The sequence below is a fragment of the Myotis lucifugus genome, unplaced genomic scaffold, assembly GCF_000147115.1.
Source record: "Myotis lucifugus unplaced genomic scaffold, Myoluc2.0 scaffold_162, whole genome shotgun sequence".
Lineage (NCBI taxonomy): Eukaryota > Metazoa > Chordata > Mammalia > Chiroptera > Vespertilionidae > Myotis > Myotis lucifugus.
In genome coordinates this window covers 764,335-791,881 of record NW_005871210.1, presented here as the reverse complement: position 1 = coordinate 791,881, position 27,547 = coordinate 764,335, and the positions used below count along the sequence as shown (strand labels likewise).

The 27,547-nt window shown below is 39.8% G+C and overlaps 1 protein-coding gene and 1 pseudogene across 6 annotated transcripts in view; one reads left to right on the top strand and one right to left on the bottom strand.

The window, feature by feature from the left end:
• Window positions 1-27,547, bottom strand: part of GBF1 (golgi brefeldin A resistant guanine nucleotide exchange factor 1) — a 121,733-nt gene that overhangs the window by 68,009 nt on the left and 26,177 nt on the right. The gene's annotated exons all lie outside the window — the stretch shown is intronic.
• On the top strand, window positions 20,728-21,268 carry LOC111827427 (annotated as a pseudogene).

Here is a 27,547-nt window from a genome sequence, read left to right as displayed (position 1 = left end):
AAGGTCACCAAGGTGGGGCCAGTATTCAAACCTAGGTCTGTATGGCTCTAGAACACATATTCTTAACCGCTATGCTATACTGCCCCCTATAAGCATAAGCTCTCAGAAGAGCAGTCCATAATCCTGATTTAAACAACAGAATTAATGAGTTTCATATTTACCAAAAGGAGACTGAGAATAGTTTGTCAAGACTTCTAGCAATCACTCCAAAGCTCTTAAAGGAATATGATATGGAGATAAGAGCAGGAGCTATCATCAGTAAAACGGGCCTAGGTTTAGAATCCCAGTTCTGCCACTTACTAAGTATGTGGCCTTACACAAATTCTTAACTTTTTGAAACCTGTTTCTTCTATAAAATAAGGATATTGCCCCAGCCAGTTTTGCTCAGTGGATAGAGCGTCAGCCTGCAGACTGAAGGGTCCCAGGTTCAATTCTGACCAAGGGCACATGCCCGGATTACAGGCTTGATCCCCAGTAGGGGGAGTGCAGGAGGCAGCCGATCAATGATTCTTTCTTTTTTTTTCTTTTTTTTAAATAAATCTTTATTGTTCAGATTATTACACTTGTTTCTCTTCCCCCGCCCTATAGCTCCCCTCCACCCAGTTCCCGCTCCACCCTCTGCCCTTACCCGCCCCCCCCCAACTGTCCTCATCCATAGGTGTACAATTTTTGTCCAGTCTCTTCCCACACCCGCCACACCCCTTTCCCCCCGAGAATTGTCAGTCCACTCCCTTTCTATGCCCCTGAATTCTATTATATTCACCAGTTTATTCTGTTCATCAGATTTTTTATTCACTTGATTTTTAGATTCACTTGTTGATAGATATGTATTTGTTGTTCATAATTTTTATCTTTATTTTTTTCTTCTTCTTCCTCTTCTTAAAGAATACCTTTCAGCATTTCATATAATACTGGTTTGGTGGTGATGAACTCCTTTAGCTTTTTCTTATCAGTGAAGCTCTTTCTCTGACCTTCAATTCTAAATGATAGCTTTGCTGGATAAAGTAATCTTGGTTGTAGGTTCTTGCTATTCATCACTTTGCATATTTCTTGCCACTCCCTTCTAGCCTGCATAGTTTCTGTTGAGAAATCAGCTGACAATCATATGGGTACTCCCTTGTAGGTAACTGTTTTTCTCTTGCTGCTTTTAAGATTCTCTCTTTGTCTTTTGCCCTTGGCATTTTAATTATGATGTGTCTTGGTGTGGTCCTCTTTGGATTCCTTTTGTTTGGGGTTCTCTGCGCTTCCTGGACTTGTAAGTCCATTTCTTTCAACAGGTAGGGGAAGTTTTCTGTCATTATTTCTTCAAATAGGTTTTCAATATCTTGCTCTCTCTCTTCTTCTGGCACCCCTATAATTCGGATGTTGGTACGCTTGAAGTTGTCCCAGAGGCTCCTTACACTATCTTCAGATTTTTGAATTCTTTTTTCTTTTTGCTTTTCTGGTTGGGTATTTTTTGCTTCTTCATATTTCAAATCTTTCACTTGATTCTTGGGATCCTCTTGTCTGCTGTTGGATCTCTGTATATTATTCTTTATTTCAGTCAGTGTATGCTTAATTTCTAGTTGGTCCTTTTTCATATCCTCGAGTATCTCACTAAATTTATCGGCTGTTTCTAGAAAATTCTTGAAAAACCTTATAACTGTGCTTTTGAACTCTATATCCAGTAGTTTGCTTTCCTCCATTACTGTCATTTGTGATCTGTTTCTTTGTCTCTGCATTTTTTATGCTTCCCTGTGTTGATAGAATGGCTTTGTGTGCTAGGTGTCCTATAGGGCCCAGTGGCTCAGCCTCCCCAATTACCTGAGGTGGACACTCTTGGTGCACCCCTTTGTGAGCTGTGTACACAGTCTTGTTGTAGTTAAGCCTTGATTGTTGTTGGTATCACTAGGAGTAATTGATCTCCAGGCCAATTGGCTGTGAGAATCAGCTGTGTCTACAGTGGGAGAACTTCTGTGCTGAAGACACCCTTCTGGGGCAAGACTTGTTTCAGTGGGGCTTTGGTGCTCACTGAGTCTGCCCCCTGAGTGTGTCCCTTATGGATCTGAGGAGTTGTAATCTGGATGGTCCCACTCTGACCACTGGGTACACTGGCTCTTGGATCTCTAAGGAGGTGCTAATTTAGCCTCTTCCTGAGGCTACCCAGCAGGAGCTACGGAGAGATGTGCAGATTCCTCTTCCTTGTTTGGGGTTTGGAGGTGCCCAGATGAGGCCCAGCTGTGAAGCAATGCAAGCTGCTGTGGGGCCTTGGGCCTTCTTTTGGATGTTCTGGGTCTCTCTGACCCAGCTGCAGTTTGTTAGGTAATTTTAGATCTCAAAGGGCCAGCCCATTCAAATGCAAAAGTTTCTGCGCACAGCTTGGGTGAGGCGAGGTCTCCAGGAATCAACAGGGTGGAGCAAACAGCTATGGCTGATCCTCAGCCCTGCCCTAAGAGGCCCCGCATCTCAGTGTCCTGGTAATCGCTGCAAGCACCTCTGAGAGAAAGCTGCCCTCGAGTTCCGCCCGCTGCCAGACAGTCCAGTTTCTCCCTGTATAAGTCTGGGTCCCCAGAGACTTGCCCGGAACTGGAGTTCAGAGCCATCCGGAGCGTGTGTCTCCCACCCGATTGAAAAAGACAACCAAGTCCTCAGTTGCCAGCCCTTTCCGCGTGCGCCTCCGTACCTCCGCACTTTACTTCCGCACCTCCTCTGAGTCTCAGTGTGCTTTTCTCTTTCCTTCTAGTTGTAGAATTTCCACTCAGCCAGCCTTCCTGTGGTTCTGGATGATGTCTGTTTTGTCTTTTAGTTGTATTTTTGAAGTGGTTGTGCGAGGCAGCAATTTCCAGTGTTTACCTATGCCGCCATCTTGGTTTCTCCCCAATGATTCTCTTTCATTATTGATGTTTCTATCTCTCTTTCCCTCTCCCTTCCTCTCTGAAATCAATAAAAATATCAAATAATAATAAAATAAGGATATTATGTTGAAATATTCTTGGAAGGATTAAGTGAGATGATATATATAAAGTTCTTGCCCTAACTGGTTTGGCTCAGTGGATAGAGCGTCGACCTTTGGACTCAAGGGTCCCAGGTTCAATTCCGATCAAGGGCATGTACCTTGGTTTCGGGCACATACCCAGTAGGGAGTGTGCAGGAGGCAGCTGATTGATGTTTCTCTCTCATTGATCTTTCTAACTCTCTGTCCCTCTCCCTTCCTCTCTGTAAAAAATCAATAAAATATATTATAAAAAATAAATAAATTAAAAAAAGAAAGTTCTTAACACACTATAATATTATTGTGTCCTATACTGAATATAGCCAATAAAGTCATGCCAAACAAAATACCTACTAAATATACAAGTCAGTATCATTAAGCTCTGAAAGATGTAAAAAGCATGGCCCCTAAATACAAGGAGCAAATATTCTAGCTTGAGATGAATATTTTCCTAAAAATAAAATCAATGCCATTATGTAATATATTCAATTGTGTGGCTGGATCTATAAATAAAATATAGAGTTAAACGTAATTTAATTTTAGCCAATAGCTTTAATTTTCTATTTAATTTTCTTAAAAATCAAAATGAAGACTCAGGTGTGTAATCTACCTGTCTTCTAATCTACAACAGTCCCTAGGCATAGGTAAGGGCAAAGTCTTTACTAGTCAATATCTAGAATGTATTCTAAAATCTTCTAGTCCCAACTCTTTCATTCCAGGTGCCTGTATCAACTTCAATATGGTATTTGTCCTAATAATTTTTGACACTTGAAAGGAAGTAAAATACATAAAAACCCAAGTTCTGTGACACTTAATAAGTGACTGATTCTTTAGGAAAGCAGGGTATGCTTCAAAAGGGTTATTGAACTAAAATCTAGAAAGAATTTAAATTTTCTGCCAAAAGGAACTCTGTAAAATCATTTCCTTCCTCTGCCTCTGTTTGGTCTTAGTGGGAAAATATATAAACAAACAGGTATAGATTAGGAAGGTAACAAATAGGATAATAAGCTGGAACAGGGAAAGACTATTAAAATCTATCTACAAGAGTCATTCTATTTTCTTCTGGAGCTTTCTAAAAATCCTCTCCCCTACATGTTTACTATGTGCATCTTTGCCAGTACAGCAATAACTCTTTGAAAGTCAGCTCAGGTTTATTAGGCTTTTAAATTAAGCATATAAATAAAACATAAAATAAGGCTGCCCAAATCCTTACTTCCCAACTTGACCTGGTAGCAAAACATAGTCACAGCTTTATAGCAAAGCATTTTACCAAGGCTGTCAGTTACTTAGCAACACATTCCCCACAGTTGGCAAGTCTATACATCTATGCTACTGGCTTAGTGCTTTGGACTTGGAGAAAATAGTTAAAATATATATGTTTTAAAGTTAAAAGTTCACACAGAGAAATAATTTTTAGTGGGAGTGAAATCTCACTTGTGGATCAAATAGAACCAACGGGTTCATTTTCTCAGTCCTGTCTCAGCTAAAGTTTTATGCTTATAACTTGCCTAAGCTCTCAATTCTTTGTCATTCTAAGAAATATAACCATCCCTAGGCCTGGATTTCCACCAGACTTTAAGGCTGAATCTCTTATCCCTATCATCTTACAAAAAGAGAGAAGCCAAATCTCTAGCCAGTAGTCTAAAAACAAAGAGCTAAGGTTAAGAAACACGAAAACTGCCAGGTAAAACCACGCCCCTTTTTTCTTATTTAATTAAGTCAGTTGAACAATAAACACACACACACACACACACACACACCCAGTGTACCGGTTAATAATGCGGATTTTATAATCAAAGAAAACACGGTAATTTCAAGAGAAACCTCAAAAGTGCTTAACCTCAAAAGTGCTTTATGCAAAGTAATGTCCATCACTAGCTACACATTTCCCCCATCTTTCAGGTAATTTGTGGATACCGTCCCAATAGAACTTTTGTTGTTTTAAGGCAAACTATTCAGAGACCCAATTTTCCACTTCTTCGTATGTTTTGAAGTGCTGCTCAGAAAGTGTGTGTGCTATTGATCGGAACAAGTGGTAATCTGAAGGAGCAAGGTCTGGTGAATATAGCAGGTGGGTTAATACTTCCCAGGCAAGATCTTTTAACGTGTCTTTAACTGGTTTTGAAGTGTGTGATGGTATGTCATCATGAAGCAAAATTACTTTGCCTTGTCTTCTGGCCCATTCTGGTCGTTTCATGATCAAAATGTGGTTCAAATTGATTATTTGTTGTTGGTAGCGATCAGTATTAACGGTTTCACCTGGTTTTAGAAGCTCATAATACACCTCACCTTCCTGATCCCACCAAACACAGAACATTGTCTTCTTTCCGAAGCAATTTGGACTTGCAGTAGATGTTGTCAATGTTGAGGGTTGACCTGGATCAACTCGTGATTTTGTGCATTTGGGATTCTCAAAATAAATCCACTTTTCATCGCCAGTCACAATTCGATGCAAAAAAGACTTTCTTTCATGCCACTGAAGCAACATTTTACTGATGACTTTTCGGTTTTCCATTTGTCTTTTGTTCAGTTGATGTGGCACCCATTTTCCTTCCTATAAAATCTTTCCCATTGCTTGTAAGCAATTGGAAATTGTTTGCTGAGCAACGTTTAATCTTTCTGCAAGTTGTTACTGAGTTTGACACGCATCTTCATCCAATAAATCTTGTTCTTCAAACTTTTTCAGTTGACCTGGACGTTCTTTGTCTTTCACATCAAAATCATCACTTTTAAAGCGTTTAAACCAGTGTTCACAGTATCTTGAGACGGAGCATGTTCACCATAAGCTTCCCAAAATATACGATAACTTTCAGCGGCACTTTTCTTCAAAATAAAGTAATGAATTAAAACTTCCCGCAAATGCTGTTTTTTGGCACGGAATTCGACATTTTTAAGTGTAAAAATATCTATGATGTTAACACCTTCAGCAAATTTGACATATGAAGTTTTGAAGCTTACTGTCAATACAACAAAAGAGTGTACATATCAAATCACATATACACTGAGTGGCCAGATTATTATGACCACCTGAAGTTTGTATGCAAATTAGCTATAATTTCGCACTAAAGTTGCTAGAGGGCCAGACCATTATAAATAGGGAAGCAGGTTGTTTACCACGACAGTAGAAGTGATTTTTTTTCTGAAGATATGGGTAAACCACGCGATTTAACAGCCTTTGAACGTGGGATATGGATATATACATATATATATATACTGAGTGGCCAGATTATTATGACCACCCCATCAGAACTTCGTTGGGCCACCTTTTGCCTTCAATACTGCGGCAATTCTTCTTGGCATTGACTCCACGAGATGTTGAAAGGTGATGCGAGGAATCTGACATGATGCCTGATGAATAGCACTGTCCAGTTCTGTGAGATCTGATGGTTGTGGAACCAACTGCCTGATGGCTCTTTTAACTTCGTCCCACAAATGCTCAATTGTATAAGAGATCTGGTGATTGTGGGGGCCACCTAAGCAAGGTAAAGTCTCCCTCATGTTCTTGAAACCACTCCTGCACAATATGAGCACCGTGGCATGGCGCATTGTCTTGTTAAATGAAGCCATCTCCATTGGGATACACCATCAACATGATAGGATGAACTTGATCAGCAATGATACTTAGGTAAGTTGTGCTATTCAGACGTTGTTCCACACGAATTAAAGGGCCCAAATCATGCCAGGAAAACACGCCCCAAACCATAACAGTGCCCCCACCAGCTTGAAGGGTTGTACTCATGCATGTGGGGTGCATACTTTCATGCTGTTTCTGCCAAATTCTCACTCTGCCATCTGCATGATGCAACTGGAAACGTGATTCATCGGACCACATGACTTTTTTCCAATGCTCGACTATCCAATCCTTGTGTTCCTGTGCGAATTGGAGACGTTTTATCTTGGTAACTGCAGAGAGCAAAGGTGTTCGAACAGGCCTTCGGCTTCCATATCCCATGCGATGCAGTGTACGGCTAATTTGCCTACAAACGTCAGGTGGTCATAATAATCTGGCCACTCACATTCAAATATATCCCACATTCAAAGGCTGTTAAATCACGTTGTTTACCCATATCTTCAGAAAAAAATCACTTCTACTGTCGTGGTAAACAACCTGCTTCCCTATTTATAATGGTCTGGCCCTCTAGCAACTTCAGCGTGAAATTATAGCTAATTTGCCTACAAACGTCAGGTGGTTACAATAATCTGGCCACTCAGTGTATATCAACATATGTGTAACTCCATCTATTGAAAAAAAGTCCACATTATTAACTGGTATACCTGGTAAAAGCCTAAGTGACCAGCTGACAGGCCAACTGGCCGGTAGCTATGATGCACACTGACCACCAGGGGGCAGACACTGAATACAGGAGTGGAAACCACAGGCATGGAAACATAGAACAGACTGATGAATCTCAGAGGGAAGGGGGAGAGGAGAGGGCGGGAAGAGATTAACCAAAGATCTTATATGCATACTACAGGCCCAGTGCACAGATTCGTGCACTGGTGGGGTCCTTCAGCCTGGCCTGCACCCTCTTGCAATTTGGGACCCCTCGTGGGATGTCGGAGAGCTGTTTTCAGCCTGATCAACCTCAAGCCAGGCCAAGGGATGCCACTGGTGCACGAATCCGTGCACCGGGCCTCTAGTTTTCTCAGAAGAAGCAAGGGTTATGGAATCAGGAGACCTGAGTTCTAGCTTTCCCCACTATAAGCTGAGTGACTGTGGTCAAATCATAACCACTCTGTGCTTTAGTTTCTTCTTCTCTAAAATGATAAGGCTGCAGCAGACTCAGGAATCACAAACTGAAGGCAAGGTAAAAAATCTGGGCTAATCCACAAATGTGTTGGTTTTTTTTGGTGTATGCTGTGATATTTTTTTTAAAGCAATAAATGAATTTATTGAGAATAACTGAAACCACATTTTGGAATGACATGTTATTATCAACTATTTAAGAATACAAATAAGTATTTAACCAAGCACACAAATAAATATTTAATAGAATACACTAGACAAATGGATATTTATAACCTAAATAGTTATTTAACTGAATATATTACTAAGGGTCTGGTGACAACCTTTAAACAGTATAGGTAATAGAATTGCCTTTGTTCTAGCCTATTCTGGATCCCTTTCCTTCTCATTTTAATACTCCTCTGTTAAGGTGACCAGGTTCTGAACTATGTAATTTTTTAACATTTAATATGAAAATTTTCAAAATTATATAAAAGCAAACAGACTAGTATAGTAAACTTCCATGGCCCTAGCTGGTTTGGCTCAGTGGATAAAGTGTTGGCCTGCATACTGAAGGATCCCAGGTTCCATTCCAGTCAAGGGCACATGCCTGGGCTCAATCCCCAGTAGGGGGCATGCAGGAGGCAACCAATTAATGATTATCTCTCATCATGGATATTTCTATCTCTCTCTCCCTCTCCCTTCCTCTCTGAAATCAACAAAAATATATTTTTAAAAAAAATTTCCATGTACCCCAAACCAATAATTAGCACATCAGGACTAATCTTGTTTTTTTGTTTGTTTGTTTGTTTTTAATATATTTTATTTATTTTTTACAGAGAAGAAGGGAGAGGGATAGAGAGTTAGAAACATCGATGAGAGAGAAACATAGATTCAACTGCCTCCTACACATCCCCCTACTGGGGATGTGCCCACAACCAAGGTACATGCCCTTGACTGGAATTGAACCTGGGACCCTTTGGTCCAAAGGCCAACGTTCTATCCACCGAGCCAAACCGGTCAGGGCTAATCTTGTTTTTTATTATCCCATCCCATTCCCATATTATTTTTTAGCTAATGCTGTATATCATATCATTTTATCCATTTTGAACATAACCATAACCATACTCTCATTATCATCACATCTAAAAGAGTAATATTGCTTTAGTATCAAATTTTTAGTTAGTGCTCAATTTGAAACTATTTAATTTCTGTAACTGTCATAAGCTTTCGTTTTATGTTTTGTTTGCATGAATCAGGATCCAAATATGGTCCATATATTGCTACTGATAGGTGCAGTTAAAAATACAATCGAATGACTTTAGATGGGGATAACCTTCCAGTTTGCCACAGTCCACACTGCTCCCTATTGTTATACTCATTTAAATTATCTGCTAGGCCCTTGATGTATTTTGAGTTTGGGTCTCTACAGGATCTGAAGTCTATTCCAGTTCTGATACTTTATTGTAAACATTAACAGAGAGAAAAAAAACAAATGAGTAAAATGCCATACTTAAAACTGAAAAACCAAGAAGTAGCAACATAAGTTTGTTACTTAGAAATATAGAAGTAAATTCCGAAAGAGTCTGTTAAAAGAGAGGAAAGGAGTTGCCCCTTAGGAGTAGCATAGAATGGAAAGAGAAGATATCGAGGGCTGCTATTCCACATCCTCATGCCTCACAGAATTGTTGTGAAGCTTAATTGAGATATATTTATATGTATTCATATATATATCTATATCATAAAAGGCCTGTTGTCGTGGCATCACGACCAAACAAGCAGCGGCTCTCGCAGCGGGTGGGGCGGGGTGCTAGCTATGAGCAGCAATGGGCAGAGCAGCCAGCTGAGGCAAGCGGAAGCGAGCTACTTACACATGATTTTGTGCGCGCTGAGCCTCTAGTTAATATATAAAATGTAAGGTATTTTAATGAGTAAAAATTTTTATATCAAAACAGAACAATTTTGATAGAGAAACCAAGATGGCGGCATAGGTAAACACCTGAAATTGCTGCCTCACACAACCACTTCAAAAATACAACTAAAAGACAAAACGGACATCATCCAGAACCACAGGAAGGCTGGCTGAGTGGAAATTCTACAACTAGAAGGAAAGAGAAAAGCACACTGAGACTCAGAGGAGGTGCGGAAGTAAAGTGCAGAGGTACGGAAGCGCACGCGGAAAGGGCTGGCAACTGAGGACGCGGTTGTCTTTTTCAATCGGGAGAGAGACACAAGCTCCCGACGGCCCTGACTCCAGTTCCGGGCGAGTCTCTGGGGACCCAGACTCATACGGGGAAAAACTGGCCTGTCTGGAATCAGGCAGAACTCGAGGGCGGCTTTCTCTCAGAGGGGCTTGCAGCAATTACCTTGAGCCACTGAGACCCAGGACCTCTTAGGGCAGGGCTGAGGATCAGCCATAGCTGTTTGCTCCGCCCTGTTGATTCCCGGAGACCCCGCCCCACCCAAGCTGTGCGCAGTGGCTTTTGCATATGAATGACCTGGCCCTTTGAGATCTAAAATTACCTAACAAACGGCAGCTGGGTCAGAGAGACCCAAAACATCCAAAAGAAGGCCCAAGGCCCCACAGCAGCTTGCATTGCTTCACAGCTGGGCCTCATCTGGGCACCTCCAAACCCCAAACAAGGAAGAGGAATCTGCAGATCTCTCTGTACCTCCTGCTAGGTAGCCTCAGGCAGAGGCTAAATTATCACCTCCTTAGAGATCCAAGAGCCTGTGTACCCAGTGGTCAGAGTGGGACCATCCAGATTACAACTCCTCAGATCCATAAGGGACACACTCAGAGGGCAGACTCAGTGAGCACCAAAGCCCCACTGAAACAAGTCTTGCCCCAGAAGGGTGTCTCCAGCACAGAAGTTCTCCCACTGTAGACACAGCTGATTCTCACAGCCAACTGGCCTGGAGGTCAATTCCTCCCAGTGATACCAACTACAATCAAGGCTTAACTACAACAAGACTGTGTACACAGCTCACAAAGGGGTGCACCAAGAGTGTCCACCTCAGGTAATTGGGGAGGCTGAGCCACTGGGCCCGATAGGACACCTAGCACAGAAAACCACTCTATCAACACAGGAAAGCAGCCAAAATGCGAAGACAAAGAAACAGGTCACAAATGACAGAAATGGAGGAGAGCAAATTACTGGATATAGAGTTCAAAACCACACTTATAAGGTTTTTCAAGAATTTTCTAGAAACCGCTGATAAATTTAATAAGACCCTCAATAAGTCTAGTGAGACCCTCGAGGATATGAAAAAGGACCAATTAGAAATTAAGCATACACTGACTGAAATAAAGAATATTATACAGAGATCCAACAGCAGACTAGAGGATCGCAAGAATCAAGTCAAAGATTTAAAGTACGAAGAAGTAAAAAACACCCAACCAGAAAAGAAAAAAGAAAAAAGAATCCAAAAATATGAAAATAGTGTAAGGAGCCTTTGGGACAACTTCAAGCATACCAACATCCGAATTATTGCCAGAAGAAGAGAGAGAGTAAGATATTGAAAACCTATTTGAAGAAATAATGACAGAAAACTTCCCCTACCTGTTGAAAGAAATGGACTTACAAGTCCAGGAAGCGCAGAGAACCCCAAACAAAAGGAATCCAAAGAGGACCACACCAAGACACATCATAATTAAAATGCCAAGGGCAAAAGACAAAGAGAGAATCTTAAAAGCAGCAAGAGAAAAACAGTTAGTTACCTACAAGGGAGTACCCATACGATTGTCAGCTGATTTCTCAACAGAAACTCTGCAGGCTAGAAGGGAGTGGCAAGAAATATGCAAAGTGATGAATAGCAAGAACCTACAACCAAGATTACTTTACCCAGCAAAGCTATCATTCAGAATTGAAGGTCAGATAAAGAGCTTCACAGATAAGAAAAAGCTAAAGGAGTTCATCACCACCAAACCAGTATTATATGAAATGCTGAAAGGTATTCTTTAAGAAGAGGAAGAAGAAGAAAAAGGTAAAGATAAAAATTATGAACAACAAATACATATCTATCAACAAGTGAATCTAAAAATCAAGTGAATAAAAAATCTGATGAACAGAATAAACTGGTGAATATAATAGAATCAGGGGCATAGAAAGGGAGTGGACTGACAATTCTCAGGGGGAAAGGGGTGTGGGGGGGTCGGGAAGAGATTGGACAAAAATTGTACACCTATGGATGAGGACAGTTGTGGGGGGTAAGGGCAGAGGGTGGAGTGGGAACTGGGTGGAGGGGAGCTATGGGGGGGAAAAAGAGGAACAACTGCAATAATTTGAACAATAAAGATTAAAATTTTTTTAAAAAAAGAAGAAAAAGCAGAACACATTCACTCGGAACTCAAACAATGTTAAGCCATTTTCAAGAATTATTAAAAACATTTTTAACATATTTTTATTGATTTCAGAGAGGAGGAGAGAGGGAGAAACATCAATGATGAGAGGGAATCATTGATCAGCTATCTTCTACACACACCCCACCATAAATCAAGTCCAAAATTTGGGCATGTGCCCTGATCAGAAATTGAACCTTGACCTCCTGGTTCTTAGGTCAAAGCTCAACCATTGAACCACTCTGGCTGGGCAAGAATTATTGAAATTTTTTAAAGAAACAAAGATCTTGAAATTATCCACTTGAAACTAAAATGGCCATTATAAAATTACATAACAAGTTTGAAGCACAGTTTATCTGAAAAGTAACCTAACTAGACAATAGCAGGACAAAGGGAAATTGAAAAATTACACTGCGTCAAAATGCATAGAAGTAAAAGTGTGTATATTTTCTTCTTTAAATTACATTCTGTAATATTCCAACATCAAATTTTTCATTACAAGCAAAATTCAATGGCATTCATATAGAATAAAATCCTTCTGAAAGTATTTCCAAATTGTGAGAAGACAATGGACCCAAAGAACCTTAGGGCTTTAGGGACCTTAGAGAATTTTCTTATTTTAGAAAAGAAAATTGACAGCCCAGAGCAAATACTAGGAACTAGGACCTTAGAAAAAGTTCTAAGAGTCTGGACCTCTAACTCTGCAGATATGAGAATGATAAGGCATGACAGTCTATAACAGAGGTTAAAAAAAAAAAAAAAAAGACTGCTCAATGGTGAAAAAAATTACATGCTGGATTACCACCTCCACCTTTCACATGATCAATCTGTCCTAGGCATGGTGCCACTCCAAAGGGATACAGGAATTCCACTATTTAGAATTCCACTTTCTTACTTAGGAAGCTGGGTATCATATCTAGTTAAACAAATCCCTAAACCCAGACATTTCATTCAGTCATCTCACTCTAAGAGAAATGAGAAAACAAGAGGCAGAACTAAACCATATCAGCACTTTTCACTTTCGGAGAGCTGAAAACAGTAACATTTTCTCCAAAAATCCTAATGACTCCTCTTCATGGCCAAACAGTAAATAACTTGGGGAAGACAATAAAAGTGAGCTAATTCCTATTTCAAAGCACAAAGCTAAACTTTAGATTATTTATAGATCTGGTGTCAGCCTTGTCCTCATCTCCCCTCCTTACACCTTGGATTGCCTACTCTCCACACAGAGAGGCTCCCATGCACACCCTGAGCCAAATGTTCTCACAGGACCTCTCATTTCTCCACTTCAAATGCAAACAAACTAGTTGATACCCAAGCACCTCTCTGTAAAAACTAGAAATACCTCTACCTACCTAGGTTCAAACAGCCCATAGTAATGGGGGGCGCGGGGGGAGATGGGGGCAGGAGACACTGGCAATAAATATGAAAATATAAAAAAGCATTATCCATGTATGAAAGTTGCTAATACAGATTTGAAAGGACACTCCAATTTCTGTCAAATAAGTGGCCAAAAATTAAGAACAGATCATTCACATAGGAAAATATCCAAAGAGTAAAACATTTGAGAAAATGCTAATAATTAAAGAAATATAAAACAAACTATAAAGGTATCATTTTGTCAGCTAAATTAGCAAAAATAAAAAAAAGTTAGAAAATTCATAGATATAACACAGCTATAAGTTCAATCATTCTACTAGTGGGACTATTATTTCATAAAAATAATTAGAAAGGGAAATAAAGTTATCAGTACAAAGATAATTAAAGTTCACTACTAATAAATTGAAATTTTTTTAAAATAGTTACTTTGATGTATTTTTATAGTGCTGTAAGAATAATATATATATATGTAAATGGATGGAAAATTCTGTATTAAATTATGTTAAATAAATAAAAGGAACAAAAGTAATGATTAAACTATTTAAATTATGTATATATAATAATAAGGATTAGAGGAGGTCAGAGAGTTAGGTAAAAAGTGATTTTATGGAGAAAAGATCTTATTCTTGTTTGACTACTTTGTTACTTTTGTTTATAATCTTCTATAGACTTAAACACAATTTTGGATCATCTCTTGTTCTGTAAAGCCCAAGCCAATAAAAGCATTCAATGGATTTTCCCAGGTATAAATTTGCAACTTCGCCAGTCAATGATAACAGGAATATAAGACCAGAGTTCATTCATGGTTTTAGGCTTTCCTAGGAAGCCAAAGATTCTCTGGAATTTTTGAGAAATGAAATTAATTCTCTGTTTAACCTTGCAATGGCTGAACGAGTTCAATTTCACAACAAAGATTTCTGTTATCAGGTATAGAGTTTGGAATATACCAAGGTGGAGGAAAGATGTCAATGTAGCATAGCTTTCATAATCCCCGAACAAGCAAGACAGTGTCCCTGGTTAGCTTCAGGATCAACCTATGACTATAGACCTGCTTGTCCTACAAAAGTGAAGAATAGCAAATAATTCTTCAGGCTCTTTTCTTACTGGTATACAAAGGACCAAATAAAAGCACCAAGTAACAGACAAATAATTTAGTTTTAAAATATCTCCCATGTACAAGATCTTTATCTCCATTTCAGAGCTCCTGGATAGAACCCCTCAGTTGGATTCAAGAAGAGCTCTCCTATCATTATATATCTCAGTCTGAAAGATCAATGGTGGCCCCATAACTGTGGTCATACTAGTCTATTTGCAACAAATTTTAAAGGTCAATGGTATATGCGTTGAGGAAACAAAAGATTACTTGAATCCAACTGAGGGGTTCTAAAAGGAGAGGGCTCCTTGAACCAGCTACTACAGGTATTCCCTGGAAAGGAAGAGAAAGGGTGGAGGGAAAGAGAAAGCTTACTGGCTTGCTTTAGAAAAAAAAAGAAAAGAAAAAGACAAGGTTTTTATTAGTGCTTAAGGCTGAGATGGCAATGGAAGAAAAGGAGATTAACATGTTGAAACAACATTCACACATATATTTATTTGCCATGTACACCCTAAATAATTTCAGAGACATGGGAGTTTGAGAAAAGGCAGAGAGAGAGCTAAGTGTGAAAATGTAATTTTTCTGGGGAGGTGGGGAAGTCAGTCTTTAATTCCAAGTAAATATCCAATTAACATCATGTGAGGCCAGCCTCCAAGTTGGCTCCCAATGACAATGACCTTTGTGCAATCCTCTCCCAGATTGTATCTGGGTTGGTCTGAATGACCAATATAACATGGCAGAAATGATGGTCCATTACTTCTGAGTCTAGGTCAGAAAAGACAGTGTGGCTTCTGCGCTCTCTCTTGGATCGCTCACCTAGGGGAAAGCCAACTGCCATGTTGCAAGCAGTTCTATAAAAAGACCCACCCACATTGCAAGTAACTGAGGCCTCAAGACAACAGCCTGTGAGAAACTGAGCTTCTTCCTAATAGCCATATGAGTGAACTTCCGAATGGATTCTCTAGCCCAGCCAACCCTTCAAATAGCCCAGGTGGACCATCTTGACAGACCCTAAGCCAGAACCATTAGCCAGATTCCTGACCCTCAGAAACTGTATGAAATAATAAAACAATTTTTAAGCAGATAAGTTTAGGGTATTTTGTTATAGAGCAATAGATAACAGGACCTCAACCTAAATAAGTTTGGTGGAAAACTGTAGTATATTGTAATATCATCATTTCACCTACTGGGTGGAAAAAATTAAAAATAGCCTGCTGCCCAAGATACCACTAAAAGCTAAGTAAGGCTAAAGGGGCTCTACTGGAGGGAATTAATTGTCCTTCTCCTTCAACACTAATCTAAGGATTGGCATCAGAAGAGTCCAACACCGCTCCTTCCCACTAATTATATCATCTACCTTACAGCCATAGACATGAGGTTAGTACAAGTAGGCTTCACATGCTAGCCACTGTGAGGGTGTTGTCCCATATCAGAGCAGTCAAGGGTTAAAGTTGAGGCAGCAAACTTATTCCCAGAGATATATGCCTGGCACTAAGCTGAGATTCACAAGATTTTCCCTGAGTTTTCCTTACCTCTAAATGCTGGGATAACTGATGCTCACTGAATGCTGATATTTGTATGAATAAAAATGAAGGGATTTAGCAAATCTTGTTCCTGCACACAGTTGTCAAAAAAAATCTGACCTTTACAACAGGAAAAAGAAGGGGGATTTAAAGATTTAAAGAAGAGGCAGTGACTGTCTGATGTATAACAAACCTTTGAAAAATTATGAAACAGCTAAAATCCCCTGCAGGTTCCAACAAAATGTGTCCAATTTACATTCCAGCAAAGCTTTCCATACATACTATTTGGCTCCTGTGTGTACATCCAGGCAAATAAATCTTGAAGAATAATCCCACTGGGACCTAAGTCTGATCTTTGATATATTACTGCTCCACAACTCCAGACCAGGCTCTACAACTGCCTTTTTGGTTCCAAATAACTAAATCAAAGTCATCCTGATAAGCTTTGAAAACAGGCAATGTGAGGAGTGGTTTAATAAATGTTACAACTCAACCACAGTACATTATTGGAGGAAAGAGAAAGAAAGGAAAAAAAAAAAACCCTCACACTTGTACATCCCCAAATCTCTCAAGACCAAATCCAGACATCCATGTCATTCAACCACACCTGACTATTATAAAGCCTTATTCAAAGCCTGACTTTGATCAAATGGTTAGGATGCATTTATAAACCTAGTGTGTGTTGGCGGTGAGGGGAAGATATAGTAGAGACTACAATTTTTTGTTTACTTTGAAAAGTGATCCAAACTCATTTTTTTTAAAAAAAGAAACCAATGGAAGCAATAAACACTGAAACTTATTGACATAAAATATTATAAAGAAATAACACAGCAAACAGTACAGTAACAAAAAAATTTTACTATAAGTCAGAAAAATCGACCACCCAACACATAAACTAGAGAAAGCAGTGTTGAGAAAAAAAGAAAAACTAGATTAGTAGAGACAACAGAAAAACTAGAAATTTAAGTATCTCATATCCCAGCATCAATTTTCTCCTTCCACAAGAATAAAGTAATTGTCACAAAGAAAAATAAATGTAGGTAAGGCATACTAAAATATTAACAATAGTGACTACTATTAGATAAATCACAATATATAGACACAAGAAGTAGAAATTGATGGCCTAAAAAAGAGAAGGTAAGAAAAAGACATTTAGGAACTCAATAATTTGATGCAGAGACATCAAAATAAGAAACTATCCTGCCAGATAGCCAAAAAAAAGGGGGGGGGGAAACACTAGAGTTTTAGTGTCTGCATGTAATCTCATATAAGTAGTAATGGAATAACAACTAAAACTAGTTTTAGTTTATATAACATCTTTAAAAGAACCAGTTACTCAGAAATTAGAGTTAACTCCCTTTTCAGAAAGTTATTCAGCAAGTAGGAAAGTAAACTGGTAATCTGCAAGCAAACTGAGCCTCCTGTATAGTCAGCAAGACCCAGACCACTGCCTGGTCCAGGATTCCAATGGCAGATGAAACCTGAAATACCACCATCTACTCTCAAGACCCAAAATGTAACCGACACTCTTTTTTTGGCAAATCAGATTTCAGCCCTATATAGGCAACCCATATCAGTTGTGATGACTATGTTTGCTTCAGATTTTTCAAGAAAGTCATTCTTCAGCACAAAGCTAGAACCACAATGCCTTATTTGGCTTAGAAGAGCCATGTAGCTACTTCAAGAGAAGCATGGTAGGAGATCCATAAGGACTGGAAAAGTTTTTATCATCATAGTTCTATCTAGTCTCGAAAAATTTTGAAGCTATAATTTTAAAAACTGTTAAATCACAATTATTGGTGAGAATGTGGGGAAACTGGAAACCTCACACATTGCTGTTAGGACTGTAAAATGGTTCAGCCATTGTGGAAAACCTTTGTGGCAGTTCCTCAAAGAGTTAAAGATAGAGTAAGTAACAATATGATCTAGTAATTCCACTCCTAGGCATGTAATTCAAAAAATTTGAAAATAAGTACTCAAATACACATACACACATATTCCTAGCAGCCCCATTAACAATAGCCAAAAAGTAAAACAGTCCAAATGCCCATCAGTGGATGAATGGAAAAACAAACTGGTATATAAACACAATAGAATATTATTCAGCCATAAAAAGGAATAAAGTACAGATTCATGCTATAATGTGGATGAACCTTGAAAATACTATGTTAAGTCAAAGAAGCTAGATACAAAAGATCACATATTATTATATTTATATTAAATATCCAGAACAGGTAAATCCATCGAGACAGAATGCAGATTGGTGATTGTCAGGGTTTGCAGGGAAGGGAGAAGGGGAAGCAACTACTTAATGGATATAGGCTTTCCTTTTGGAGGTGAAGAAAATGAACTACATAGAGGTGGTGGTTGTACAACATTATGAATGAAATAATTGCCACTAAATTGTTCACTTTAAAATGATTAATTCTGTTATATGAATTTCACCCCGATTTTTAAAAACAGTTCTTGAAAATGAAAGTACAGATTTTCTTATCTCTAGTTCTACTTTATTTTTCTAAAGTGCTTTAATAGGATATGAGCTTTGTTTCTGGGAAACCATAAGTAAGTTCCAATTAAAGCCTGTGGGGTCTCCTCTGTAACTTTTATAGAGACAAGTAGTCACCTCAGTCCATAGTGTAAAGGGATCATTCAGGATTCTTGCAAAAGTGAAGTAGATCTGGTAGCTTTCCACTTAACAAAACTGGTTGCCCTGAAGTAGAAATGTCAGTGAGCCATCTCTGTCTTATACTCCCACTGGAGGCTTACTGAACCCAAGCTGCTTGAACTAGCCACAATCTCCCCCTTGGAGACTCTGCATCTGCTGAGACTCATATGAAGATTTTTACATTATGCAAGACCACAGTAAGGAATTTCCGCCTCCTTCATTAGAGCTCAATGCAGCGTTCTCTGGAGACACAGGTACTTCATCATCTCTTCTCTTGCATTCTGAACAAGAGATCCTCTCAGTCTTTTCCCTACCAAAGGACAGTTTCAATCTCACCAATGGATAGGATTTTCTGGTAGAAACACTTCAGTCATTCTTTATATTGTCTTTCACATTTTTTCTTTCAAATGATTGAAGCAAACCATTTTCAGAGTATGAAATCCATCCTGTGATGTTTAAAGACTCCTATAATTGGTGGTTTAAAATATCTACCCTGTCCTCAACCCACTACATGATGCCATGAAGATACACAACATAATGTGAACTTTCTAAAGCTCTTCTTCATTGTTTCATTTATTGCTATTTTCATAGCTTCCTTTTGGAGAAAAACATCAGGTTTTTTCCAGCCTCAGAGTCAACAAAAAAAGGGCAACAGTCACTCACTACCAACAGTTCCCAAATCAGCTTCTATGCTCACAGATATCCTATATAATAAAAGGGTAATATGCAAATTGACCCTAACGGCAGAACAACCAGAACGACCGCTGGACCAGTCACTATGGGGCGCACTGACCACCTCTTGGTCCCTTCCCCCAGCCGTCAGGCACCAATTACGCGATGGTGAATGGGGAACTGGGGGTGGGTGGCAGCAGGGGACAGGGCCAGCTGTGGGTAGCTGGGGAAGATGGCCCTGATCACAGGCCAGGACCGTACCCACGCACAAATTTCATGCACCAGGCCTCTAGTACAGTGGTTCTCAACCTGTGGGTCGCAACCCCTTTGGTGGTCAAACAACCCTTTCACAGGGGTCGCCTAAGACCAGCGGAAAACACATATATAATTACATATTGTTTTTGTGATTAATCACTATGCTTTAATTATATTCAATTTGTAACAATGTAATTGGGGGTCACCACAACATGAGGAACTGTATTAAAGGGTTGCGGCATTAGGAAGGTTGAGAACCACTGCTCTAGTATATCATAAAGGCATAAACTGAAAAGTATCCCATGCCCATTAGTTTAAAAACACTGCTCAATAAAAGTGGTTGCTAACGATATCAATAAACTAATGACCCTATCAGCTTAAGTTGGAGCACCTTAAAAGTTGCCCTTTAGGATACAAGTATAATCCTATGACTACATCTATAGGCAAGAGGTGCTATTCGCTCCCTTAAGATCTGATGGTTTGGCCCTAGCTGGTTTGGCTCAGTGGATAGAGTGTCCACCTACAGACCGAAGAGTTCTGCTTCAATTCCAATCAATGGTACGTATCTTGGTTGCAGGCTCCTCTCCAGCCCAGGCCCGGGGGGGAGGGGGGGGTCGTGAAAGAGGCAACCAATTGATGTGAAACACATCAATGTTTCTCTCTATCTTTCCCTCTCCCTTCTACTCTCCCTAAAAATCAATGGAAAAATATCCTCAGGTGAGGATTAACAAAAAAAAAAAAAAGATCTGATGGCTTGTACCCTCATGGTTTCCATCACCCTGAGATGACCTTTTAATAGAATCTAAGATCATGGGTAACATACTACACTTTACCTACTCTCACCCTTCCCCCTCACTCATCCCTCTGGGTAGAGCACTCAGAGCCAGTAATTGCCATGTCTTGTTAGATTTTTAATTTTTCCACTATCTCTCAGCGCTACAGTTCTGTGAATCTATTAACCCCTCTTCAGAACTTCAGCCTCCCCAACTAAACATCAGAATTAAAAAACTCATGTGGGTAAGTGGCCTTGTTCTCCACCTTTTTCCTTTTTGTTCTGCTGACGCTGCCCAGCTCTCATCAGCCTCCGGCCCGCTCTCTCCTTGAGACCGAGCATCATGCCTTCGATTAAATTGCTGAGTTCTGATGGAGAGATATTTGAAGTTGATGTTGAAATTGCCAAACAATCTGTGACTATCAAGACCATGTTAGAAGATTTGGGAATGGATGATGAAGGCGATGATGACCCAGTTCCTCTACCAAATGTTAATGCAGCAATATTTAACAAGGTCATTCAGTGGTGCACCCACCACAAGGATGACCCTCCTCCTCCTGAGGATGATGAGAACAAAGAAAAGCGAACAGATGATATTCCTGTTTGGGACCAAGAATTCCTCAAAGTTGACCAAGGAACACTATTTGAACTAATTCTGACTGTTGCCAATATGATCAAGGGGAAAACCCCTGAAGAGATTCGCAAGACCTTCAATATAAAAAATGACTTTACTCAAGAAGAGGAAGCCCAGGTACGCAAAGAGAACCAGTGGTGTGAACAAAAGTGAAAAGTTGTGCCTGACACTGTAACACTGTAAGGATTGTTCCAAATACTAGTTGCACTGCTCTGTTTATAATTGTTAATATTAGGCAAACAGTAGACAAATGCAGCAGCAAATCAATTGTATTAGCAGAATATTGTCTTCATTGCATGTGTAGTTTGGGTACAGATTCCAAACCTATGGCTGAGTTTCTTCCGGTATGATCAAAATATCTTTTTTTTTTGCTCTGAATAAAACTGAATTGTGGGTTCTCTAGAAAAAAACAACAACAAAAAAACTCATGTGCTTTTGTCCCAGATAGTTACCTTCACACATGTCAAAAATAGCCTGGTTATGTTAGTGTTTATGTCATGCTTTCAGTGGGCCTTTCCACTGAACTTGGGTGTCTAACAACAGCGACCCGTGAAGTAGCCTGAAGTATGCTGCTAGAAAACAAGGTAACTAGATGGGCAGCCCAGGATTCTCTGGGACTAGCTTCTTTGGTAGACAAAGCAGAATTACAAAGGAAAAGGGTATTCCCCATGGAGTTATGATTAAAATAATAATATTAATTTGTATTCAGGTAAGATAGAATTGTCCAGAAAAAAGTAAGCTATATTCGCCTCTGTCTCTTGTTCCTCTCCTGCAAATGTTCCACTCGAAAGTTAGCTACAGTTCTGCCCTCATCCACATAAAAAGCAAATGAATAGTTACCTCACTGCCTTTTTCATATATTATAATCACATTTTAATAGAGAAGCTTTTACTAACTATGTAACCTTGAACATGTCACTTAACCTTTCTAGAGCCTTAGTTTTATCTATAAAAGGAGGATACCAACAGAGGTCCATTCTATTTTATAGGTTGTTATGAAATTTAGCCCTAACTGCTTTGGCTCAGTGGATAGAGCATCAGCCTGCAGACTGAAAGGTCCCAGGTTCGATTCCAGTCAAGGGCATGTACCTTGGTTGCAGGCACATCCCCAGTAGGGGGTGTGCAGGAGGCAGCTGATCGATGTTTCTCTCCCATCGATGTTTCTAACTCTCTATCCCTCTCCCTTCCTCTCTGTAAAAATATCAATAAAATATAATTAAAAAAAAAGAAATTTAAATGAAAAATATATATGTAAACTGCCACAGCCAAGAGAAGCCTAATAGACATAACAACTAAATATAATGTAGTATCCTAAATGTAATCCTAAACAGGAAAAGGCCATTATGTGAAAACCAAGAAAATTTTAATAAAGTAAGAACTTTAGTTAATACAACACATCAATATTGGTTCATTAATTGTGACAAATGTACCATACTAATATAAAATGTTAATAATAGGGAAAACTTGGTATGGGGAACATGGAAACTTCTTTACAACTTCTCTATCAATCTAAATATATTCTAAAATAAAAAGGCTATTTTAAAAAGTAAAAAAAAATGCAAAAGCACTTTCTAAATTGTAAAGTTCTTGTCAATTGTAAAATAGCGCATAATTTAGTATATTTAGTTTTTTATGTAGATTGTTGGTAAGTAGACAGCCATTTTAAGTAGCTTAGATAACAGAGATAACTTGAAGAGTTAAGTTCTGGTGTGGAAGAGTCTAGCCCCCAGAAGCATCCCAGCTGTTTCCTGCCAGCTGGTGTCTCATGTCTGACTTTCAATAGAGTTGATTTTCTTTGTATAATTATTTTTGTCTCTCAACCTGTCTGTATTACTAAAAGAATGATTAATTTTTTAAAAGAGGCTCTATGCAGGTATGTGCTTTAATTTAAGAATGTAAAAAGTGAACTGTAAGGCATAGTTATGGCTATTTTATTGGGTCCATTTCTTAACTAGATTTGGGGATAGACCTACTCCCAACTTCAAATGTCTCAGGTACCCAGAGATAGAATAGGGCAAATATACCCAAGCCTTGCCAACTCCTATTCTGACTTGAAAACAAAGAAGAAGGAGAAGAAGAAGGAGAAAGCAAGAGCCCCAGAAGTGCAGGAAATTGTTTCTCAGACGAAAGACAACACTTCCTTTCCCAGAACAATCCATCTCCCACACTGACATCCTGCTCCTGCTATATTTACCCAACCCAAATCTGCCAATGATATACTTCCAGCTGCACTCCTGCCACATGGTCCTGTCACTCAGCCACAGCATTCAGAGGGGAATTTGTCCAGAGGACAGAGCCTAGAAATCACTACACACTAATCCATGCTTCCTCTATCAGTAGCCTTCAGAGTAAAGTGAGACAAAATATGGACAGTATTACTCCCTGTTTATTTTGGAAGTGACTGGGGAGATAAGAGGTACCTCATTTTATATAGTTGCTAATTTTGACTGCTCTCATGGTAGCCAATGGAGGAGCATAAACAATGAAGGGATTGAGATGGGAGGTTAAAAATAACTATTAATAGTCATCTAAAAAAAAAATCACTTAATAGCCTCTTCCACCCAACCGACAAGGATGAGGCTATCAAGTCACCTTATTACAGGGTAAATTCTTCAGTTCTGGGTGGATGGATCCAAGGAGTCAAGAACGGGACCAATTCATTCACCCCCAACTCACATTATCTCACAGTACACTCTACTGAAAGGGGAAAGCCCAAACACTGGACTGGGTAAAGGTAAATGTTAGAGCTGACTTCCATTTTCCTATTTTAGCAGCTCTGTATTCTTGGTCCTTCCTACCCATTTCTGTACCCCAAGTCCCAAGTCCTTTTCTTCTACTCCTTTCTGTTCATTTCTACATTCTTCCTGCCTCTCAGTTGCTTTTCTTTTCTCCTTTCCCTGTTTATCTCTCTTTTAGAAAACCTTATCATGGGCAAGTTTCCCTCAACAAAACATAATGATAGCTGACAAGCCTTCATTAGTAATATCATATCATTAGCCTACTCTCCACAATAGTAACAGCAAAGAACCTGAGACTCAAGAGCAATACCTCTTTCTCTCGCCTTTTCTTTCTTCCTTCCTTCCTTCCTTTCTCTCTCTCTCTTTCTTTTTTTCTTTCTTCCTTTCTTTCTTTCCTCCCTTTCTTTCTTTTCTTTCCTCCCTCCCTCCCTCCCTTCCTTCCTTTCTTGCTGTTATAGCTGTCCCCATTTTCCTGCCTTTGCCCACCTCCACCCAGCCCCGCCCCCGCTTCCTTCTGGCCATCACCACACTGTTATCTGTGTCTATGGGCTATGCATATATGTTCTTTGGCTAATCCCTTCACTATCTTTCATTCAGTCCCCCCCTGCCCCCTCTTTCTAACAGCTGTCAGTCTGTTCCATGTATCCATGACTCTGTTTCTATTTTGTTACACAATGAAATACTATGTGGCTGTTAAAAAAATAAGGAAACCTTACCTTTTGCAATAGCATGGATGGAACTGGAGATTACTGTGCTAAGTGAAATAAGCCAGTCAGAGAAAAGACAAATACCATATGATCTCACTTATATGTGAGATCTAAAGAACAAAATAAACTGTCACCTCTTCTTAAGGAGGCACATAAATGCATATTGATCAGATCCTTCAAAGGAATGAAAGGAAAATAGAGGCAGAAAGGAAAAATGCAAAGAAAAGAGGAGAGAAAAGAGTGATAGTAAATAAGAATGGGGACATGCTTATTTAACTATTTTTCTCTTAAAGCTCCTAGACCAGCGGTTCTCAACCTGTGGGTCGCGACCCCTTTGGGGGTCGAACGACCCTTTCACAGGGGTCGCCCAAGACCAGCGGAAAACACATGTATAATTACATATTGTTTTTGTGATTAATCACTATGCTTTAATTATGTTCAATTTGTAACAATGAAATTGGGGGTCACCACAACATGAGGAACTGTATTAAAGGGTTGCGGCATTAGGAAGGTTGAGAACCACTGTCCTAAACAGATTTTTAAAAGCTAAAGTAGAAGTTCATATATATATATTCTTTATTGATATCAGAGAGGGAGGGAGAGGGAAATAGAAACATCAATGATGAGAGAGAATCATTGATTGGCTGCCTCCTGCATAACCCCTATTGGGGATCAAGCCCACAACCTAGGCATGTGCCCTTGACCAGAATCAAACCCAGGACCCTCAGTGCACAGGCTGACGCTCTACCCACTGAGCCAAACCAGCTAGGGCAAGTAGAAGTTCTTCATGAGCCCAATCTGGCTTTTAAAATAGATTTGAGAATAAAAGCTGAAATATGATGATGAATTCATATTACTATCCCACTTATTTAAAGGAGAGAGGGGGAAAAGAGAGAGAGAAAAGGGAATCAGCTTCATGTGGCTGTTCCCAGCCTGTCTTAGAGAAGCATTTGTGCTGTTGGTTGAGTAGGGAACAAATTTCAGTTGGGTTATGTTGCCATAATGTAGAAAATTATTAAGCCCCTAGTCAAGCCCTACTGAGATAAACCTTTCTCCAATTTTCAAATCTCTTTTTAGTTAGTATTTTTTAAATATATTTTTATTGATTTCAGAGAGGAAGGGAGAGGGAGAGATAGAAACATCAATGATGAGCCCTAACCGGTTTGGCTCAGTGGACAGAGCGTCAGCCTGCGGACTGAAGGGTCCCAGGTTCGATTCTGGTCAAGGGCATGTACCTTGGTTGCAGGCACATCCCCAGTAGGGGGTGTGCAGGAGGCAGCTGATAGATGTTTCTGACTCTCTATCCCTCTCCCTTCCTCTCTGTAAAAAAACAATAAAATATATTTTTTTTTAAAAAGAAAAGAAACATCAATGATGAGAATCATTGATCGGCTGCCTCCTGCACACCCCCCACTGGGCACCACGCCTGCAACCCAGGCATGTGCCCCTGACCGGAATTAAATCTGCAACCCTTCAGTCCACAGACTGACGCTCTATCCACTGAGCCAAGCCGGCTAGGGCTAGTTAGTATTTTTAAAAACAGAATCACCAAAGGCATAAAGAAATACAGCCCTGGCTGGCGTGGCTCAGAGGTTAGAGCATTGGCCTGTGCAAGAAGGGTCTCGGGTTCGATTCCGGGTCGGGGGCATGTATCTGGGTTGCAGGTTCCATCCCACGAGTATGGGAGGCAACCAATAGATGTGTCTCTCTCAGATCGATGTTTTACTCTCTCATTCTGCCTCCCTCTCTCCCTTCCACTCTCTCTAAGAAAATCAATGGAAAAAATATCCTCAGGTGAGGATTAACAAACAAACAAGAAAATAAATATAGACCTTTAGGGCATGCAATGGTGTTTCTTAAAAAGAAGAGAAACTCTTAACAGAAGCAAGCTGAGAAGATCGTTAATGTCCATGCCTAAGTACAAATTTTTAAGAACTGGTAATTTAAGCAATCATTCAAAATTCACCATCACTGCAACCTGAAAAAAGTTCAGACAAGAATCATCCTATTTAATAAAAGCCTAAATATGCAAATCAGCTGGTGGAACAACCAGTCGCTATGACACGCACTGACCACCAGGAGGCAGACACTCAACACAGGAGCTGCCCCCAGCCTGCAGGCCCCAGGCCAGCCAAGGCGGGCCAGTGAGGGCCCCCTGATCGCCCCGCCGGTCACCCCACAGATTGGCCCTGATTGCCGGCCAGGCCTAGGGACCCTACCTGTGCACAAATTTCGTGCACCAGGCCTCTAGTCAATATATGATAAACTGTGAAGGGAAAGTTTAAAAAGGAACAAAGTATAGTCTTAAAGTGTCTCCCCACAGATTGCTTGTGAGTTCCAAAGAAAAAATACTACCTACCCAGTGGACAAATAACGTAACACCTTGATGAAAATTAATAGCACTGCCCTGGCGGGGTGGCTCAGTTGATTGGAGCATCATCCCTTACAACAAGGTTGTAAGTTCACCCTAGCTGGTTTGGCTCAGTGGATAGAGTGTCCACCTGCAGGATGAAGGGTTCTGGGTTCGATTCCGGTCAAGGGCACATGCCCAGGTTGTGGGCTCAGTTCCCAGTTGGGGGCATGCAAGAGGCAGCCAATCAATGATTCTCTCTAATCATTGATGTTTCGATCTCTCTCTACCTCTCCCTTCCTCTCTGAAATAAATAAAAATGTAAAATAAAATAAAAAGGTTGCAGGTTCAATTCCCAGTCAGGGCATATACCTAGGTTTTGGGTTCGATCCCCAGTCAGGAAGCAACTAATTGATGCTTCTCTCTCACATTGATGTTTCTTTCTCTCTTTCTCTTTCTCTTCCTCTCTCTCTCTCTCTCTCTCTCTCTCTCCCCCCCCTTCCTCTCCCTCTCTTAAAAAAGAAAAAATCATAAAAATATATCCTTGGGTGAGGATTTTAAAAAATTTAATATCACCAATGAGAGAGGTATCTCTACATATATCCTGAGGACACTGTTATCAGTAGTGGCATGTAGATTCATGCCAGACATGCATAACTTGAATGTAAACATGAAGAAACAGCAATCAAACCCAAAATGAGGAACATTTTCTTTAAAAAA